Here is a 21,062-nt window from a genome sequence, read left to right on the forward strand (position 1 = left end):
CCTTTCCAGATAGCTGTCTAAACTTCTTTCTTAGACTTCCAAACTCCCGATGTTGGTCTTGTCTATTTGCAATGTAATCCAAGATCTAGGGTTTCAGAGAAGAGAGGAGCCAAGTCAACCTTTTCATATAGACAGCCCTAGACAAGTCAGGTTTCTCAGACTTGTGTTGGCCATTCGTGTTCTCTATACCCAATGCCTTTCATCCTTGGTCCAGGGTGCCTCTGGTGCCCTGCAGTAATGCCTTGGTGGGGGGCTGGGACGGGGCTCTGATTAGGAATGGGTGCATGCTTTGGCATCAGCTATGCCTGTGTCAGCTCTGAACACCTGCGGGTCCATCCTACTGTAGGCGCCCACATCCCCTCCTTCCCAGGCGGCTAAATGTGTCATACTCCAAGTGCAGAGTCTTGCGCCGGTGCCACCATGTATGCGCCCCTCTGCTCCACATCGCCACTGCCAGGGTGGCTTGGGGCCGGCCGAAGAGACCGGGGTGGGGTGGGGGACGGTGTTGGCAAACGTCCGCGGGAAGGAGAGCGGTCAAGCCAGCGGCGGTGGCGGTGTGATCGTGTGGGGAGTCGCCCCCTGCCCCCTCTGCCGGCCGCTCTCCCTCGGTCTAGATGTTAGCCGCGAGCTCCGAGCCAGCGAGAGCGAGCCAGAGAGGGAGCGGCGGCGGGCGGCGGGGAGGGGAAGAGGCGAGGCGAGGGAGGGAGGAAGGGAAGCAGGGAGGGCGGGAGGGAGGAGAGGAGGACCCAGAGAGCGCCAGGCAGCTGGAGTTTTTGCAGCGCTTGGCCGGGCTTCAATGCACAGCAGCAGTGAGCCGCGGCGGCAGCAGGCAGCCCGGGAGCTCCGGCGGCGGCCGAGCCAGCGGCGGCCCCGCTCCCTGCCCCCTGCAAACTTTGCAAGCAGCCCGCCCGGGGGGCCGGGGGCGCGCCCGGGAGGCCCGGCTCGGACCGTGGCCGAGCTCTCGGCCGCCGCAGCGCTAGCCGCCACCGCCACCGCCGCAGCCCCGCGCCTCCCCGGGGAGCAGCCGGCGGCTCCCGCGGTCCCCCAGCCCCGGCCCTTGGGCACTGCCCGGCGAGTCCCCCGGCAGGGTGTGGGGCAGCAGCGGCGCGGCCGGCCGCGGGCTGCTGGGGGGCGGCAGCCACTGCCCAGCGAGGCGCACAGAGGGGCCGAGAGCGCTCCCCGGCGTGTCCCCTTAGCACTCGCCGCGCCCGGGCAGCGGCCCGACAGGGCGAGTATGGGCGGCGCAGAGTGACGCCGCCGTGCCCGCTTGGCATCAAGGACATTCAGCCCGCGGGGGTGGGGACGAAGGGGGGCAGCCCCGCGTCGCCACCGCAGCCCCCGAGAGCCGACGCTGCTGCTTGGGCTCCGGGGCTGGGTGGAGGAAAGGGGTGCTCGGAATCGATCCACATTTTCTGACCTTTTTGTTGGACATTACGCCCACCTTGGACGCTACCAGAGGAGCTGTCAAGCCCCGCAGGCTCTGATTTGGCCCCCTTCGTTTGTCTTTACTGCTCCCGGCTTCCCTGTGCCTCGTTGGAGTATTTGCGTTCGGGGCTGGGGCTGGAGGAGGCAGCCACACGCGCGCACACGCACACGTTCAGAGGAGGGCGAGAGGCAGCGGAACAGGCACCATCTGCAGTGTCAATGCGGCGCTCCCGCTAAAGGAGGGAAACGCGGCGCTTCCAGGTAAGGAGCAGGCGGGCCGGGGCGCGGGGCCGGGCGGGTGGCGGGGACAGCGCGGACGGAGGTACTCGGTCCGGTCCGGGAGTCCTCGGTTGCCCCAGAGTCAGTCTTCTGCACACACGCGCACACACGCATACACACAGGCACATACTGCGCTCACGCACCTGCCCACGTCCCACCTGGACACCCGCGTAGGTGCAGCGCGGCCAGAGGAGGGATTTTCCGTGTTCTTTATCCTCTCACGTTCCCGGACTCAGACTTCTCTTATCCAGGACTTTGAGGGTGGGATTCGGTGCAGGGCTGGCTCTTCCTTCTGACCGGGTAGACTGAGGGAACGATTTTTCCAGTTTCCAGTTTCCAGCCCCTTTTATTCCTTGGTTTAAAAAAAAAAAAAAAAGCGAGAGAAGTCATGGGAGGTCTTGGGAGATCCGCCCAGTATAATCGCCACACCGTGGCCTTTGAACACCCTGAGATTTTTATGGGAGACAGACAGACATATAGATTGGGACAGATGTTTGGTGAGCATGGTGACCCCCGGAGCACCGGGAGGAAGCCACATAGGCGGCTAGGGCTGCAGTTCTGTAGGGCGGTGCATATGGAACAGACACTGCGTTTCCCCAGTAAGAGGCAGCAAAAACGCCTTTCTGAAGCATAGCACTGCTTCCACAGAATACACGGGATCTCAGGCAGGAAGGGGCTTAACATCGTTGTGTGTGTGCTGCTTGTCTAGGGAGGTGCCAGGGTCAGATCCTCCTTAAACGACATGACCCGATTCACATCCCCGGTCCCTGGGAGATAGCAAGCAGACAAGGCTTAAGGTTGCAGGTCTCTGGTCTCTCTCACCTCCCTCCCCTTCCTTGGGCACCTGGGGCTGCTTTCCCCTGTACCTCTGACTAACACCTGTCACACGCCTTTTGAGGTGTGTGTCTGAGAAAAAGAACTAGAAGCAGGCAGTGGGGAGGGAGTGTAGTCCTCCAAGGACTCTCATTGGTAGTGCCCACCCTATATGGAATTCTTGGGTCTGCCAGCGTCCCCCAGAGCCCGACTGCTTCTAAATGCAGAACTGCTCTCCAGAAGCCTATGCTCAAGGTCTTCTTTTCCCTTTTTGCCTGGGTGTAGTTTCACAGGCTGTTCATTTTCAAACTTTTCCTGGAAGGAGTAGGTGGTTGGGATTCCAAAGGGGCCTTTTCTTGGTTCCTGTCTTGGGGTCTAAGACTAACTTCTTTTGGGGCTCAATTGTTGTAGGGAGAACAGGAGATTCAAAGAAATCATTACTTCAGGGTTGAATATGTGTATAACAAGCTCCTATGTTTCTATAGTGGTCCCTTTGAGATGGCTTTTGGGGCTATCTGGAAAAAAATGTAGTAAGCTCATACCCACGAAATATGATCATGTGTTCAGAGTGTCCCCAAACCTACCAATGGGAGAAATAAGCTGGGGGTTTTCCAGAACACGCGGTGCGAGGTACAGGTATTCTTTAGAGCAGGTAGGGCTCAGTGCTGGGTGCAGAATTTGAGTTGCTTTTGTAAATCTCGGAGATGGGCATAAGTAGAGGACTTTTCCTGCAGCCCCAGCTCTGCTATTTCCAAACTTTTTTTTTTTTTCAGCACTTGCAAAGGTCTCTGGCTAGACTGGGGAGAAGAGCAGACGCCCCAGGAGGGAGATTGTATTCCTGCTGTGTGCAGTGTGAGCTGCCCTTTGATTGATTGAAAAGGGTAGCTGGAATAAAGCAAAGCTCTCACAATGGGGAGAACCCAGTCAGGGGAAGAAATGTTATTTTCTTTTTAAGAATGGTGGGCGTGTGCACACACATCCAGACATACACATGCGTTCTCAGTGTCTAGCCAAATGCAGTCAACTGGTCCAGCCATGTGTGACTGTGAGGTCTACCTCTGTCTTCCTGGCTGTGGAAAAACTGGCACCTTTCTTCACCCGTGCCCTTAGAGTGCGTGGACAGGGAGGTCCCATGTATACGTATAGTAGCACATGGTTTGCAACAGAAATAGGGAACTCTAGTAAAAGTAGGTGCCTCCCAGGTAAACATTCCCACAGGGGACCTGGAAAGGGCAAAAGGTTGGGGTGCAGAGCTTCCTGAATTGTGTATGCATCTCCCCTGTAGTCCTCTGCTCATTTCTCTGTCCCTCTCCCTCCCCTTTTTCCTTTCTCATATATTTGCAGCCTCAGGATCTGTCATTTTAATGTGAAGCCAGCAGTCATTATGTTGGTTATAAGCCAAACATCAGGGTTCAAAAAAACCCCCACACTTTCTTGCAGATAGCACTGGGTACCGATTTGGTTTCTAGGACAAGGCAAGCATCATTAACATCTGTGTAAAGCTGGATGTACATTTTAATTTTTTTTCCTTGGCCCTCTTGCCCAGCCCTGACATTCTCTCTTTACCCTCTTTATCACTCTTCTGTGGCCTTCGTTTTAAGTTCTCTTGGTTCCTCCCTGGAAGGCAGTCAGCCACATGCAATAGAAAAGGCCTAGCCGTGAATGCTTCTTTCTGGCCAACCCTCACTGTGTCTGGGCCATGTCCTGGTAGCTCTCTGGGCACGGGTTGCCCACAGGCTGTGCCTTCCCGGACTTGCAGGATTCTCCTTTTGGCTCCCAGGACTACTTTGATGCCCACCGACGACCATGCATAAACATTTCCTGAGGAATCTGAGGCAGCTAACTTGTTCCCTTTTTTCTTTTTCTGCATCTCTCCTCTCTCCCTCCAGCTCCCTGCAGACAGGGAAATCTGTGTGGCAGAGTCTGCCTACACTTGGCCTCCAGATCCTTTTAATCACAATGAGGACTGCTGGGAATTAAGTGGGGGCTTTTGGGGCAGCAGCATTCCGGAAATAGGGAGAAGGATAAGGGGGATGGGTTAGTAGCTGCTCTTAGCTTATAGTTATCACCAGGCTTTGATGCGAAGAAATTGCCGTGAGTTTCTCTCCTCCTAGCCAGCTGGGGGCATTTCTTAGCTGCTTCTCCCCATTCTCACCAGAGAAGGCACTGCACCGACAGTGCACATCGGAGACCTGTTGGATGGCTCTATGACTGGCCATGTTGGGGCGGCAACAATACTGAAAACCGACCTTGATCTTGGCCGTGATTACTCTGTGCAACAGATGTTCTACATTCTCTCTTCCTCTTCGTATTTGTGTTCTGTGCTACCTGATGTGAAACTGGTTCAGACTCTGGGCTATTGAACAGGGTTCATTTCCCTCCTTCTTCCAAAGTCCCCTTCTTCCCTCCACCCACTTGCTAATCCGCCTTGTGGCTTTGTGCACACATCCTCTGGCCCATTTGCCCTCAAATTTGCGGCACTCCAAGAAATCAATATAACATGAATTTAACGACAGCTGGATGATTAAGTGTTATTTATATTTAAAAGCGGCATTTAAAAAAAGACCTGGTGCTAATAAATCAAAGGGATGTTTGGGAGATGCACATGATTAGGGTAATTGCCCTATAGGCTCCACTGAGCAGTGCTTAGTCCATCCAGAGCCCTGAAGACACTGTCTCTTTAAAAGCTACAGTCCCCGCTGCTCCCTCCCCTAACACCCACTCATTCTCCCCCCCCTACAGCCCCCCCACTGTCCTGACTTACTCTCTAGTCTCCTGTCCTTGCTGCCCAGGCTGCAGCATTCTAGTTATGACAGGAAGGTGGAGCCAGTGGGGAGATCAAGGGGGCTCTGCTTACGAAAGGTAAGAGATGGATCTTAAAAGGGAAGGCAGGCAGGGGTCCTGATTCCAGATCAGAGGCCTTGTTCCAGAGGAGGCTGCTTCGCTGCTTGGTTTGAAGCAGCTTGGAAGAAAAGCTTCTGAAGTCCTGTGTGAGGACCCCTGTCCTATAATTGTGTAGCGTTAGTTCTCCAGGAAGAGCCTTGAGGATATTAGTATTGGTTTTAGTCCTTATGAACACAGTGGAACAGAAAAATAATGCTAATCAATGATGACGACAATGCTAATTAACGACGACAGTGGTCAAAACTAGGGAGACTTCCTTGGATTAGTTATCACTTAAGTACTTTGCCTGGGTTGGCTCATTTATTCCTCATAAGTACCCAGAAGAACAGTTGCTATTGCTGTCTCCATGTCTTCTGTGATGAAACCGAGAAGAGGGAGGTTAAGGACTTTGTACAAGGTCACACCGCTGCCAAGTGGTGGAACCAAGTCTCAATCCTAAGCAGTCTGACCTGGCTTCTTGTCACTAGGCTATTTGCCTCCTCAGAATCTATGTGGCCAGCATGTTTCTTGCTGTCCCCTGAGGAGGGAGACTAGTGGGAGAATTATGCTGGAGGCAAGTTTAGATGACCCAAGTTTCTCTCTTGGAATAACTCTGGCCCCAGGCAAATTGATTTATTCTTGGACCCTCAATTTTCCCATTCATTAAGGGAGTTGAGTTTTATCCTTGAGTGTTAGTAGATTGTAAAGCTGCATAGATCTTTCTAGAAAAGTGCTGAGTACCTGAGTGAGACTGTTGCTTCATTTAGCAACTCCCATTTTCTCTTGGGAAAAATTGGGGAGAAATGAAGGGGTGAGCTTGAAGTGAAATCCCCATTTCTGCTTTGGATTCTGGGAGACTTCATATGTGGTAGAAGTCTGGTTTTCTCTAGTGACTGCTCTGAATTGCTGGTATTGTGAAAATGACACTTTCTCATTGAATCCTGAAAGTAACCTGCAAGGTGGGTATTGTGGATTCCCATTTTGATGTTATAGGAACTTAGGAGGAGAAGAGAGTTTAAGTGAAATGCCCCAGGCCCCAGGTTGCTAAGCAACAGATGGCAGGTTCACTCCTAGGCAGGGTTTCTTCTCTGTACATTGCTCACAGACAGTGAGCGCTGCTCCATCCTTGTTCTTACATTCATTCTCTAGGGTTCTAGGTGTTGGGTGTAGAGATGGGAAAATGTCATGCCTTGTTGAGTGCCTGGACTCTGTGGTAGTTGGGGCAGAGGCTCATTGGAAGTTGGTTACAATTGTCTGTATGAGGAGAGTGGTCCTGTAATACTTGAGTCTGAAAGGAGTAGCAGCAAGGCCCTGAGGGACCATGGACTGCATTGGGAGTTGTCAAAAGTCAAAGCTAAGCAGTAAAACGTAGTCTCTCTGCTTCTGTACATTTTAGGGAATGGCCACAAGTGGGGCTCTGGTGTTAGCTGCTTTTTGTTTTGTTTTGTTTTTTCCTACAAAAGACAAACCTTCACTCCATGCATTATTTCTTTGCTTCTTCTCTACACTGTGAAGTGAAGAAAAGTTCTGCCAAACTTGGGGTGGCTAGAAGGGGTGCACTTGGAATTTCATCATCTCTTACCTGGGGCAATGTAGCAGTGGTAGAAACCATGCAGACTAAACCCAACAGGTGTCTGCAAAATCTCAGACATCTTTATCCTCCCTGGACTTGCTACACTCGAATATCCCCTCCCCTCTTCTCCATGAACCAGGATTCGCAACAGCAAATTGGATTTTAGGATGTTTTGTCACTCCAACACAAAACAGATCACTAGCTAAGAGGATCTTGTCTCCACAGTCAATGTGCTCAGCCCAGCCTAGTGCAATCAGTTCCTGAGGTCTTATAAGGAAGAGTCTTTTCATTATGAAGTGTGAGGAGAGAAGCAATTGAGGACTAGGTCACTGGAAATTTAGGAAGGAAAACCATAGCAGTTCAAAGGCCTCCATGGTCATTGCTGAAGCTCAGTTCCTGTCTGACATCCTCATGGAACTTTTCTCCTGTGAGTCCATCTCATTTCCCCCTGGCTAGTGTGGAGCCTAGAACCAGGGAGCCAACAACCAATCCTTGGCTTTGGCCCAGAGATCAAGAGGAGGCAAAGTAAGCGAAGCAGAGTTGGTGGATTGGTGCTGTTCACATGGAAAGAGCAGGGAGAGGAGGGCATGTTGGGGCAGCAGGCATGTGTGACTGAACTAGCCCGTGTACCATGTCAACTCACACTGCAGACATCAATGGGGTTCATTTTCTCCTTCTCCAGCTTAGACCTGCTTCCTGAAGAAAATACCAAAAAGAGAGCAGAGTTTCTACAAGTTTATTCTGTGGGAGTGGGACTAAGTATTCTACACACAAAAGTTGTCATGTCTTATTTGATATGTTTTGAGAAAGCCTGGGTGTAAAAGAAAGCTAAAGAAGTTCCTTGCTGTGGAACCCCTCAGAGGGCATTGTGGAGTGGACCTGTAATCCATCAAGGAACATTGGACTAAGATGAGCACTTTCATAGTTGTACTTATGAATGTCTTTGTATGTCTTCAGATGTCTTTTTCTTGACTTTGAATAATTTCTGCTGAACTTTCACAATGCAGGTGATGATTGTGTGAGCCCTTGGCTCTTAGGCAGACTTGTGTGGGCTGAATAGCCCATCCATCCCCAGTCTCAGCATTTTCTCAGCCATCTCCACACCCTATCCTGACCCTTGTCCTCCCAACACAGCCATTTTTCATGATTCCTGTATGTTCTTTTGCTTAAAAACCATTGGTGGTATAGAAAAAGATAGGCTCTGGATATAGATAAATGTAAATAATTCCAGCTCTGTGCTTGCTAGATAAGAGTTCTTAGGAAAAATCATCTTATGTTCCAGTATTACCAGTTATAAAATGAGGGGAGGGTAAGTCTAGAACAATGATTTTTAAAATATTTTACCATGTCTATGTTAGAAGTTCTGATTAAAGTAAAATTTTATATGAAATTCTAGTGCACAGAACAGATGCAAATAGGATCATTCTGGTTAAAGTTGGAGAAGCCTGGCCTTGTGTCCTGGCCTGTCTGTCCCTCACCTCCACCCCTGGGCTGCCTTTTGGAAGCTGGTGTGACATCACTGTATAGAGGGGTGGATCTTGTAGAAGCATGAGTGAAAGGGGAGGAGAGGTGGAGAAGGGAGGGAAATAAATAGTGTACTACCAGGCCAGCCACAGCTTCCTAGCAAAACCCTGCTGCTTCTTAGCCTTTCAGGATGCACCAAGAGAAGCCAGAGGGGAACACACCCAAGGGGAACATGGGGTCTCAGGAAAGCCTGGAGGGTAGGTACAGCCAGTGGTCCCTTTGCTGGTCCTTCCTGTCTGCTGTATCTTACAGGCCACAGATCACCCTACCAGATGTCAACCCCCTCATTTTGCAGTTGTCAAGATAAGCCTCTATTGTCAGGCTCACAGGCTGGACCTCTATGGCTCCTACTGTAGCCTGAGAGTGGGACCCCTGAAGGAGCTGGGTCTTTGAAGGAAGAAAAGCTTTAGGGTGAGGGGAATGGCAGGGGAAGTCACTAGGTTACTCTGGTGGGAAGCAGAAGAGTGACTGAAGCTGGAATTGGGTGGGTGGTACAGGTAGGACAGGGAAGATCTGGAAGGTACATCTATTGGGAGTCAGGGATGTGTTCCATATAAGGAACATGTGGTTCTTCAGGACAAAGTCTGGATAGTGAGATGGGGCTCCAAAAAGGAGCCCCCAAACTCTTGGAGCTATGGCGGCATTAGCCAACCACACTGTGGATTACCCAACTCTAACAGAACTCCAAAAGAAACTGCATTAAGAATGAGTGCTGGCATTTCTTCATATTGCTCTTCTCCTGGGGATGAAATTATTTTATTACTACTCAAAGTTGGCTACTATGATAGTTATTAAATTTGGTATATTAAGAAAAGAATGGGTGCTGCTGAGATTTCAAGAGGCTTTCCTAACTTTGGGACATATTAGTCCTAGGAGTGTCTTTCATAGAATGGTGTGGGGGCATTCCAGGCATTTCTGCTCATACCAGCTGAGTGGCAGAGCTACTGGGAAACAGGGAATAGGGCAAATGACCTCTACTATCTCCTAGTTTTAAGAACTGTTGCATTGAAATGTAACACATCAGGAGACATTTCTGCACAAAGTATTTTCCTTAAGTCATTGCCTCCAGCCAGTCCTGGCCTTCCCTATGTTTTTTATAATTCTTGTGCTTTGAAAACCACTTTCAGGTCAGGCTTGGCAAAGGACTTATGGTCACACTGTGCTTGTGACCTCTCTCCCATTTCTCTTCCTCCATTAGATGCTTGCCCTTATCTTCCTCACCTAAATGCGCTTGCCCTTAACCACTGACATAAGCAGTTTACCTATATAGAGACCTGAGTCTGAGTAGCATGTTACCTGAGAGTTCTGGTCCCTTGAGGGTAGGCCAGCCCCTGCTTGAAGCTATCTCTGATTTGTCCTTTTTCATAATTACTACCACTGTTGGCATGACAGTTGACATTAGTTACAGCTGGCTATCTATATTTGCAAGTTCTGCATCTGCGGATTCAACTAACTGTGGATTGAAATTTTTTTTAATTGTGTCTCTACAGACTTTCTCTTGTCATTATTCCCTAAACAATATAGTGTAACAACCATTTACATAACATTTCCATTGTACTAGGTATTATAAGTAATTGAGAGATGACTAAAAGTATATAGGAGGGTATACATAGTCTATATGCAAATACTGACTATTATATATAAGAGTCTTGAATTTCTGCAGATTTTGATATCTATGGGGGTTCCTGGAACCAATCCCCTGCAGATACCAAGGGACAACTGAATTGTCTTGTGTCTTAGATTGAGAGGGACTATTCATTACCTCTCTGCCCAACCCAGAGCCTGTCCTCCTGATAAATATGTGCTGAATGTGTAGAATGGGAGCAGGTAGGCTGCAGTGGTATTTTCATGTTGATGAACATGGAATTGAAGTCTTATTCTCCTGTGAGACTCACCATGGGTTAGGTGCTGATAGATTGGGAGGGATGGCCAGGCTGTGTTTCACAGAATCTCCCAAAGACTAGTCGACAAGACTCCCATCCCCCACGACTCCTAAGAAAATAGTCCATGGCTAAGTAAATTCTGCAAATACATGTTCACAACTTTATCTTGTGAACTCCTTTTAGAGATTCATGAAGCACAGTAAGCATATTAAAGGCGAAGAAGACCTGCTGCTGAGAAATTTGTTTATTCTTAGTTAACTGTTTTTCAGGTTACTTGGTAGTGGACTCTCTTTGTGTGGCAGGGGTAGGGGAGATTGGAGGGTAGGGGTGTACTTAAATCTGCTGACATCTCCTGGAATGAATGTTTGACAGAAAGCATTTTGGGGCTGCTGTGTAGCTCAATGGTAGAACACTTGTCTAGCATGTGCAAGGCCCTAGGTCTGATCCTTGGTACTGAAAAAAATATTTTGGGAGATGCTGGCCTTCAATCAGAAGCTTTCAAGTTCACATTTAGTTTTGGAGGAAAAAAACCCAGGAAAATGAATTCACTGTATTGATAAAATGGAGTCTTGTGAGGTCCACCTTTCAGAAGTACCACCTGCTCTTGCTTTTGAGCATCCCAGAAATGACCGTGAATTCTCACAAAAGTTTAGTGACCATGGCCATATGATCTTCCTCCAGGTGTATATTTTCTAAGGGACTGTTTTAAGAAGTGTGAATGTAGCTCTGACAGATTGTGGACTTGTTTCCAACAAGCAGCACTTTTCTGCTGCACATTATAGACCAAGATGGATGTTTGCAAAATATGAGAGTAATGACATTCACCTTCTCCATTCTTCCCAGTCAATATAACTGACAAAGAGAAATGATCTTCATCATATTAACAAAGGCAGTTTCAGTTATTAAGACACATCTTCCTAAATTTTGGGTGGTTGAAACAATGTTCTCCTGGGAGACCTAGGGAACTTGACCACCCTAGAAAGGACTGGAGGCTTCTGATTCAACTGTAAATTCATGTTTTTCACTATGGGGTAGTGAATGAGAGAGCAAAGTTAGGCATTTCCCATGGGAAGCATTTTTAGTGCCCTGTATTCATCTTTCATAGGCAATGATGTGTGTGTGTGTGTGTGTGTGTGTGTGTGTGTGTGTGTGTGTGAGTGAGTGAGAGAGAGAGAGAGAGAGAGAGAGAGAGAGAGAGAGAGGAGGGTATCATTCCAATAGTGTTTGGTTGGGTTTGGATCACCTGGGAACATCAGCTAATAATCCACGTGCCCAATTATAGGTCCTCCGCCATACTCAGCCGGAGCACTGCATTCCATTCCAATGTGAATAACAGTTGCTAACACACACTTACTAACAAAATTCCCCTGACACCCATTCATAAAGCATTGCACTGGTGATTCTATCAGCATTAAACTGCTTGGTGACTGTGTTTAGAATTATAGGAATCGGAGAAATGAATTAGCAGTAAATCAAGTCCCAGCTGAGTTCGAACCCAACTGCAGTGAGTTTTAAATTAAAAATATCTTGCTATGATGAAGCAGTTGTAAGTCAAGCACTGGAGCTCTGTTTCTCTTGACTTTGGAGAAGCGTGGCAGCTACCCTTTGAAAGGAAAACCCTGACAACAGCTTGTATTGATTCCTAGCCATGCTGGGAAATTGCCACTTCATTTCTTCTTCATAAACTGTTGGCTTTCATTTTTTTTCTTAAAAAAAAAAAAGAATTTGCAGAGACACAGCAGAGCTTTGGGAAGATGGCAGGTGGGAGAGGGCTCAGACGCACAGGGGACTGCATTCTACTTGGTCCTGCTCAGGGGAAATCATGCAGAAGGGGAATCTGGGGCTGCAGGAGTCTTGTGATTTGTTTTCCTGCTTGGACCATATTTGATTCTTCTTTCTGGGGGATCTGCACCAAAAAACAACAAAGAGAACACTTCAAGGAAGCAGCAAAGACTGTCATGTTGCAGTGACAATAGTAGTGTAATAGGAAATCATTTATGTAAGTTATGATGTCCTCTGAATGGAGCTTGTTGGAAATGTGACTGAAGCTTCTCCAGGCCTATTTTTTTTCTCCTGCAAAATAATCCTGAGGTTTTCATTTTCAGAGCAATTGAAGAAGTATTATGTGCTGTCTAGGGGATAGGGAGACCTAGCTTCTAATCCTAGGTCTGCTGAATATCTTCCAGTGAGTTCTCCCTGGGCTAGGCCTCAATTTCTCTTTCTTTAAAGCCAGAAATAAGTGCTTGCTGTCCCCCACCTGCAGCCCAGGAGGTGAGGATGAATGTGGTCATATATATTAAAGGACCAGGCAAGCGTAGGAAGGCAGATTTTATTTACACATAAGGTCAGAGAAAATCAAGAAAGAGAGAATGAAGCTGGAGTTAGGCCTTGTACCACGACACCTTTAGCAGATTTGTGTTTGCTGATCTGGTGAAAAGCTATAAGGGATAAAAGTCACTTGCTGAGGGTCAGAAGGGACAATGCAATTGGGCTAGCAGGAGATAGTGGGAGGGGATGGTTAGTGCAGGAGCTAGAGGCCTGTAGAAGGTGGGGAGGGATGCCTTGATCCTGGCAGTAAAAGGTTAAGTAGGGACTTTGGAGAAAGAAAAGGAGCTAGCATTTCCCTCTATGCTCACCTTTCATTGTGTTCCATTCAAATATATTTACATATTTTAGTTAGACTGTTTAGATGTGATATTATGGAATATTTAACCAATGAATTGATCATCAGTTGATTCAGCCAAAATATGCTGATTACCTTCTGTGTGCTGGGGGCTGTGCAAGAGTCAGTCATACAGAGATGAAAAACCTAGTTCCTGTCATTAGGGAACTCGCAGTGTTGTGTGATCTCAGCACAATGTGCATAGAGAGATTAAATGCAATGTGTCAGAGGCTAGCGTATGAAGAGGATGTCCTGGGAGTCATAAGTGGGCACCTGTACAGATACAGGAAGCAGGACATGGAGAAGACCTCCTGCAGGAGGTGGGGGGGGCATCAAATTAGATTTTGAAAACTCTGTGGGGCAGGCTTTGTGAGCATTCAAGGAAAGGCTACAGATGGAGGGAGCATGGAGGAAAGGCATGGAGAGGTGAGAGAGCACAGCCTTGGGGCTGTCTGCAGAAATTCAAGGCCAAGTGGGAAGCAGGTCGGATGGAGGCCAGTTGAGATCATTATCTTGGCTAAGGAGTTTATTGGCAGGCAGTGGTTGGGCCTGGAGAGAATCAACACAACTAGACCCAGTGGGGGCATATAGAGAAAGGTTGGAAGTAGGCCACTCTAGTAGCCCAGGGAGGCCTGAAGGGTCTGACAGAAGGCAGTGGCAGAAGAGAAAGACACAGCTTTGAGAGGTACACAGGAGTGGGGTGACAGTAGTGGATATGGCAGTGAAGGTGGAGGAAGCAAAAGAGGGGGAGTCAGGCTGCCTTGAGTAGCTGATGGAAGGTGATGCCGGTTATGAAGCTAGAGATTTCTAGATGGAGACCAGTTGGGGGAGGGGTGATGCTTCTCCAGATGTGGAAAATGAAGGTGCAGGTAGAGTTTTCAGGTGGAGGTGACCAGAGGCCAGCACATACGAGCCTCCTGTGTTCCGGGAAACTTCATCTCATGCTTACTTAGGCTGTTTACTTTGGGCTCCAGTTGTGGACTTTTGGAGTTCACTTTGGGATCTGGCAGCAGCTTGGTAAAGAAGCAAGAAGATCCACATAGAGTTTTATACTTTTACATGGTTCATGTTTCAAATTAAGCATGCAATCTTGAACAATTTACTTGAGATTGTTCTCACCACATTCTAGGCATCTGCCTTGCCTGAACAGGGCCCTACTATTTTCCAGTGGAAAAAGGACAGTCTGGGGTGGTTGAGCAGCATCCAGACTGTTACAGGACAAACTTGTAATAAAGGTGGCAATGGAGAATGATCAGTCTTGTTGGGTGCCTTAGATTGTACCCTTTCTGGGTGTATGGCCCCATTTTCAGTGAGCATACACTCAAAACAGCATGGCCTAGTGAAACAAACTCCAGCATGAGCTAAGAGATGGTGATTAAACTTTTGATCTTGCTCTGTAAGAATAATATCTTATCTTCTCGTTCCACATCCTGGGCGGTAGGAATCCGTATGCACAGTCAAAGTCTGTGACTAGGATTTGGCTACTTGATAGGTTAGCTTCAGTCCAAAGTGTTAAATAAAATGTTTATATTTGCATGTCTGTAGGTGGGACAGTCCCTCTCCAGGAAGCCGTGATCCTACCCTCTGTGGCCTTTGAACCTTTGCTTTGTACATCTGGGGTGAAGGTATTTGAATTAAAATGCCAAATAGTCAAACACCAACAAGTGTTTGTTCCCTTTCTTCTCAATAAGTAGAGGAAAAATGGGTGAACATAGTATTTAGCATTCTGCACAGAAGCTTTGCAATTCAGTGATCCCTATCACTACGAGAGTTATGGCAGGAGCTGGTGGTGAAGTTTTTAGACTCTCTATGCCCTATCAGAGTGCTTGTACTACAGGAACTGCAGAAAGCAGGCAATTGGCTTTGAGCAGAGTTTGGGAGAGAAATATACACAACTCCAAGTTCATGCAGAGTCTTTGGAGCCCCTGTACTGTGTGGAAGGTAATCAGCCTTGTGAGAGGAGTGGAGACCTCAGTCAGTGCAGAGCGTTTGACTAGCATAGGTACCGTGTAGACCAGTCCTCTAGAAGAAGGGACTCAGAGTTCAGTCCCACAGTGTCTTTTGCTAAAAAATTCTAGTGCAATTGCAAATGAGACGGTGGATCTACTCTCTCCTCTGGATTGTTTCTGGCTATCTCAGAGCTGCTAATAAACCTGGCTTTTCTAGGGGGTCCCTCATGGAGAGGAGAAGGAGCCGAAGTGAGATTTGGGGAACTAATCCTTCATGAGCTGTACAGAGGTGGTAGGATTTCTAGTCATTCTTGTCCACACGTCTGTACCTGGGCTTGTGCATTCTCAACTGCTTTCAGTATATGGTATGTTGATGTAGCTGCATTTCTGGTCTCAGGGAACTCAGCAGTTTCTTCAGTTTATCTGGTGGCGCGCTGTTTCCTTAACTGAGGGGCAAGTAACATAACCGCAGTGCTCTGTGGTCAGGACTGAAGAAGAGCAGTAGACATTGCCCTGTGTCCTGGTGTGTCCCCTGCACGTCCCCCTGTCCACTACCGTGGGACATCCAGGACTGGAGAGTTGAGTCTTCTACAAGGCTGTCTCTAAGCCTGTGACAAAGGTAGGAGACCCCTATTCCCCCTTTCCTTGAACCACCTTCTGTTGTTTCATTTTGGAGACCTCCCATTGACCAGTAGGTTTTCAGACATCCTCAGAAGGGTGACCGATTCTAGAGGAGAAGACCCAAGAAAGAAGGCAAATACTCAAGATATAGAATGCTGACCCTGTGCACAGCATCAAATTGGACAGAGATACTTGGCTGATAGAGAACCCTGGGCTCAGTGTTGGAGAGCAAGCTTTGCTGATCCCAGGCCTGACTGCATGCCAAGCTTGTGAGGCTTATTCCACTCTCCTTCATTCCACTTCCCAGGGCTTAAGACTAGCAAGACCAACCCTTCTTGGCAAATACTTAGAAATAAACTCATTAAATAATTTGTATAAACTGTATTTATATTACTGGCTGTCATTATCGAGTGAAATGCTATTTTATTTGCATCTAGGATTTGCAGGGATGTAATAGTTCTCTTGTTTTAATTTGATGAGATCCGTTTGGGAGTGTTTAAGAGAGCTAGAATAAAAAGTCTAAGGCATATCACATGGCCAAATATAGAAAATGAATTCTAGAAATGTCAAATAACATTTCCTTAGTGCATATTGTTTGGAAAGAATGGCATTTTCACCTAAAACTTGTATTTGCAAACTTTAAAATATTGCTAGGCATGGCAGAATTCTTAACCAGCTAACCAAAAGTAACTTGATCCACATTCCTCATGTTAGTTGAGTATAGGCATTTTTATGTGAAGATAGTAGGTTACTTAGAGCCTCTCTAAAAATTCAGGCTGCCAAGAATTTTCTGGTAATTTGCAATTTATTGACTTGTATTTTTGGTATTTCTTTCTACTTAATTGCAACCTTCCTGAAAGCAAGCATTGTCTCACACACATTTATAATTTCTAACATAAGGTTGTTTGATTTTCTTCTCTTTCCTCCCCATATCCAACTGGGTTTCTGAACTTGAAAGGAGGAGGATAAAATGACCAGCTAGCAGAGGGCATTACGTACCCTGAAACAGCTATGAGTCTACAGAAAGCCGGAAGTCATTTCATGGGGAAGTCTGTATACAGCAGTGGCTATGTGTAGGTGTTGATTCTTCCATTTGATTGTCCTTGCATTTCAATGGATGGTGAGTGGAGCATCCAGTGAGTTGGGGTCTTGACCACAGAGTTGCCATATCGCCTGGTAGGCATACAGAAGCTGCTGATACTTTCTTTCCCACATGAGAATTCCATTAAATATGATGGGCCTTATGTTGTGTTGGGCCAGAAGGTTCTGAGATTTCACAAAGGTGAAAATATTAAAAAATAAAATTCAAAAGTAAAGAGATTTTTCTTTAAAGGCACAAATAGTTGACACTTGGCAGTTATTTTCTTATAAACCCAGGGTTTTGCGCATACTAGGAGAGCACTCTACCACTTAAGCCATACGCCCATTCTCTTTTGTTTTGTATTTTGTGTTTGAGATAGGGTGTCTCTGACTTTGCCCCAACTGACCTTAAACTCAAGATCCTCCTGCCTCTGCCTCTCGAGTAGCTGGGATTGCAGGTAAACTGTCTATTTTCATGTCCTCTCTTAACTACTTCTATCTTCTGGGAAGAAAATGTCAAATTTCAGGGTTTTACTAACTCTCTTCCCACCTCTTTTCTCTGAGCCATACATTCTGACTGGGCCGACAAGTTGGGAACAACCCAACCTTGGTGACACACAATGGGATTCTTTATCTTTTAACACTTTTCCAAGTTGATTGAGAGCTCACTGGTGCTCATGGCATAGCAAGGACTGACTGTGCATCTGACTAGCCAGTCACTGTCTTCAGGAGGCAAGAATAGAAAATCTAAGGTCAAATTTACTTGTATGTCTGGGTTGTTGGTCAGAGGTACCCTTGGGAACTAGGAACAGACCCATCCCACCTTCATTTTGTGTATATTTTACACAATTTTCCATTATCTGGTACTTTTATTCATTATTTGTTTTTGAAGTTTAAAATTTGAACTTATATGTATCACATTAAATTTCTTTTTTTGGGTCCAATTTGACCCTGTTCTGGGCTGCAAGATAGCTTTAAACTGTGTGTCATCCCCATTAGTGGGTCAATCCTTCCTGTTATATCACATGACTGTTCTCATATTTTCTCATTTGACCTTCACAAGTCCTGGAATTTGTCATCTGCAAATTTGATAAATGTGACTCTCAGTCTTCATTCAAATTACTTATAAAAATATGAAACAGCATCATACTAAGGACAGAACCCTTTGGCATGGCATTTCCTAGAGATTGTCCCTTCTGAATTTGACAAATAACCACTGAGGCAGTGGAGTGCCAAGGACCCAGCATAGACTTTGGAGGCAGATAGACTGGCAAGGCACCCCAACCTGTGTCAACTTGGCCATAAGGTCAGATTATTTGGGGTGCTCAGATTTGATGATTACAGATAGGTTATAACTGTGGGCCTTGTGTGTCTTGTGCTTCCACTAAATTCAGGTTGCAGACTAAATTCTCCCACTCCTGCCAACCTTTGCCAGTCAGCATGAACAGCCATTTCTTGTAGCTTGGAAAAGACCCTGCTGTCTGTCTCAGCTTGTTAGTCAGGGAATGTTTGAAGGTTTGCTAAGATAGCAAGTCCCCTCAACCACCCTCCTCTTGAGGGCACAGAGCACATGCGACATGCAGCCAGCAGAGGCCTGCTCCCTTGACTACAGTGTGTGGCAAAAATATTATCATTTTCTACATGTGCCAGGAAGTGAGAAAGTTAGTGAAGCACTGGCTTCACTAATGAAACTGATGAATTTATTTGAAGGAAGATTTATTTGAAACTTATGCAGAAATATCTTGGTTGCAGGCTTCAGCTCACCTTCAGGTGTGATCAGAGGACAGAATTCTTTGAGGGCTGAAACATAGACCTGATGAGAACCCTAGGTGAAGGAGGCATAAAGGACTCCTGCAATTGCCAGATTCTTGTGCCCATAGGACAGAGATTTCTGGGTGCTATTTCTAACCAATCGTCTATCTTTGACCCCACTTAGCTTTCCAATGGAAAATTATTCCTAACATCTCTTATGCACTCTGACAAACCCAGAAGACCCTATTGGGATAGTGTGGTTGAAACACTCAGTGCAGGCTCTGAAAGAGACTTTCAAAAACCAGCTCACCAACCCTGAGTGTGCATTTCTGATGATTGTACTTGAGCTGTTGACTAAACATCCCTAAGTATGGATTAGAACTAACTACACATGTTGTATCACACCGTGAAGCACCTTAAAGTAGTTCTCTCTTATCCATGGTTTCACTTTCCACTGTTTCTGTTATTTGCAGTCAGCTGTAGTCCAAAAATATTAAATGGAAAATTCTAGAAATAAACAATTGTTCACCATTGTCAATTGTGTGATGAAATCTCATGCTCTTCCACTCTTTCTCACCCAGAACATGAGTCATCTCTTGGTCCATCACAGCTATTCTGTCTATTACTCACTTAGCAGCCATCTCAGAGGTTATCAGATTGACTGTCATAGTATTGTAGTATTTGTGTTCAAGAATTTCTTACGTATCCTAAATGCTATGTTACCATGCCTATGTCATTCACCTCACTTTATCTCATGTGATATTGTATTCTGTCACATGGTCATAGAAGGATGAATACAGTACAATAAGATATTGAGAGAGAGGGAGTTTGCCACATTAATTTCATTACAGTATATTGTTATACTTGTTCTATTTTATCATTAGTTAGTGGTAATCTCTTGTGCCTAATTTTTTTACAATTGACTTCATCATAGGTGTGTATGTGTAGGAATAAACATTATATTTGGTATTCACCATTATGTGTAGTTTCAGGCACCCAAAGTGGTCTGCAAAGGTATCCCTTATGGATCAGGAGGTACTAATGTAAGTTACAGAAATCAAATGTTAGCTCCTTTAGCTGTGTGACCTGGGCATGATATTTACCTTCTCTGATACTGAGTTTCCTTATCATTAAAAGGTTAAAATAATACTTACATTAAGGATGACTGTGACAATTAAATGACGTATGGGAACTTGTTTGTACACTGCTTGAAATATAGTAAATGTTCACTACATGGGGGCATAATATTGAGGAAAATCGCTTCCTGCTCTTCAGATACCCAAAACTTGTTAGTTGTTTCTTGCCACCTTGCATTGGATTAAAACACTTGAATTTTCTGGTTTATAAATAGTCACATCTGTTTGTAACACTGGGCTTCAGTGAGCCTACTGCTTTGAGGTTCTACAAGCACTTGGGAAGGGAGGAAGAGCAGGTGGCTGCTTCCATAGCAATTGTATCCTGGCTCTCCTTTGAGTGTGACCTCTTAAAAAAAGAATTAAAAATATTTATAGGAATTCCTTCATTTTTGGAAGACCCAGAATTTCTCCAGAGTCTAGATTTAGCAGCCATGTTTATATATCCAATCTGGGCTCAATTTGGCCATTCGTCTTGCCAGTGCACACATGTAAATAAGTGTACATTACTTTTATAGGGCCTGAAGGGATTGTCTCACATGATGTGTTCTTCTTTCCAGGCCATGGTGATGGTTGCTAACTTTTTGTTTTTCAGGTTTGCCACCAAGATTCTGAATTTGGTTTAGGAGAGAGCAGATAGGAGACTCTTGGCTCAAGGCAGTGGCTAACCACTAGTGGGTAATTATTGCCTAGGGCCTACCTGATCGTTATGCCAAGTACTACAGGGAGGGTCATCTGCTAATGTGTGCCTGCACCAGAGTCACACTGGTCCATCAGAGATGCGGATGTGTTTGGCATGCATGGCGTCTAGAGACTTGAACATGCTCACCTGCATCCAACAGGGGATATTTATGAAAACAGCCTATCTCTGCTGTTTTCAGCTCCAGGTCCTGGTTTCCTGGCAAGATAGCCTTAGAATACATAGTAAGGGCCCCTGAGATTTTCCTGCATGGCTTTCACTACATGTGGCCAGCTATCCAATCAGAATCCTTTGCCCTGAGGCACCCTGGTTGTCAGAACATGCTCAATTCTTCTAGGTGCCTTAGCTTGAAAATCAGTGAACTCTGCATGATGGCAAATGATTAAGCTTGAAACATTGCATTATTCCCAGCAACATTCTCACAGAGAGAGGAGGGAGCCACTGGTTAACTGTGGAGGAAGGCGATTAGCCATGTGGAGAGGGACAAAAGCTTGGGGAGTCTGGGAACTTTGTGTCAGTATATTTTGAAGATGACTGGGCCTTTGTGAATAAAGTTCAGCTTTCCCTGAATGAGATGGTCTTTTCATTACAGAGCATAACATGGGTCGAATTGTCACTTCTTCTCTGTCCCCCTAAGGAAAGGAGGCACCTCACTGGCACACTGTACCCTCCCCTCCCCCCAAGATGTTTGTCGCAGCTATCCTCTACTCTTCATCGCATCTATGGTAATCTCAGGCCCTGTATTCACTAGACCAGCCTGTAATCCAGATATTCTGTGCCATTAC

The 21,062-nt window shown here is 46.3% G+C and overlaps 1 protein-coding gene across 3 annotated transcripts in view; it reads left to right on the forward strand.

Moving 5' to 3' along the window:
- The first annotated feature begins 1,132 nt into the window (after positions 1 to 1,132).
- The window catches only part of Plxna4 (plexin A4), a 416,968-nt gene continuing 397,038 nt past the window's right edge, over positions 1,133 to 21,062 (forward strand). For all 3 annotated transcript variants that reach the window (XR_012444270.1, XM_074062846.1, XM_074062859.1), the window contains exon 1: positions 1,133 to 1,686. The gene's annotated coding sequence lies outside the window, so the exon portion shown is untranslated. The remainder of the gene's footprint in view (positions 1,687 to 21,062) is intronic.

The sequence above is a fragment of the Castor canadensis genome, chromosome 2 (assembly GCF_047511655.1).
Source record: "Castor canadensis chromosome 2, mCasCan1.hap1v2, whole genome shotgun sequence".
NCBI classification, from domain to species: Eukaryota; Metazoa; Chordata; class Mammalia; order Rodentia; family Castoridae; genus Castor; species Castor canadensis.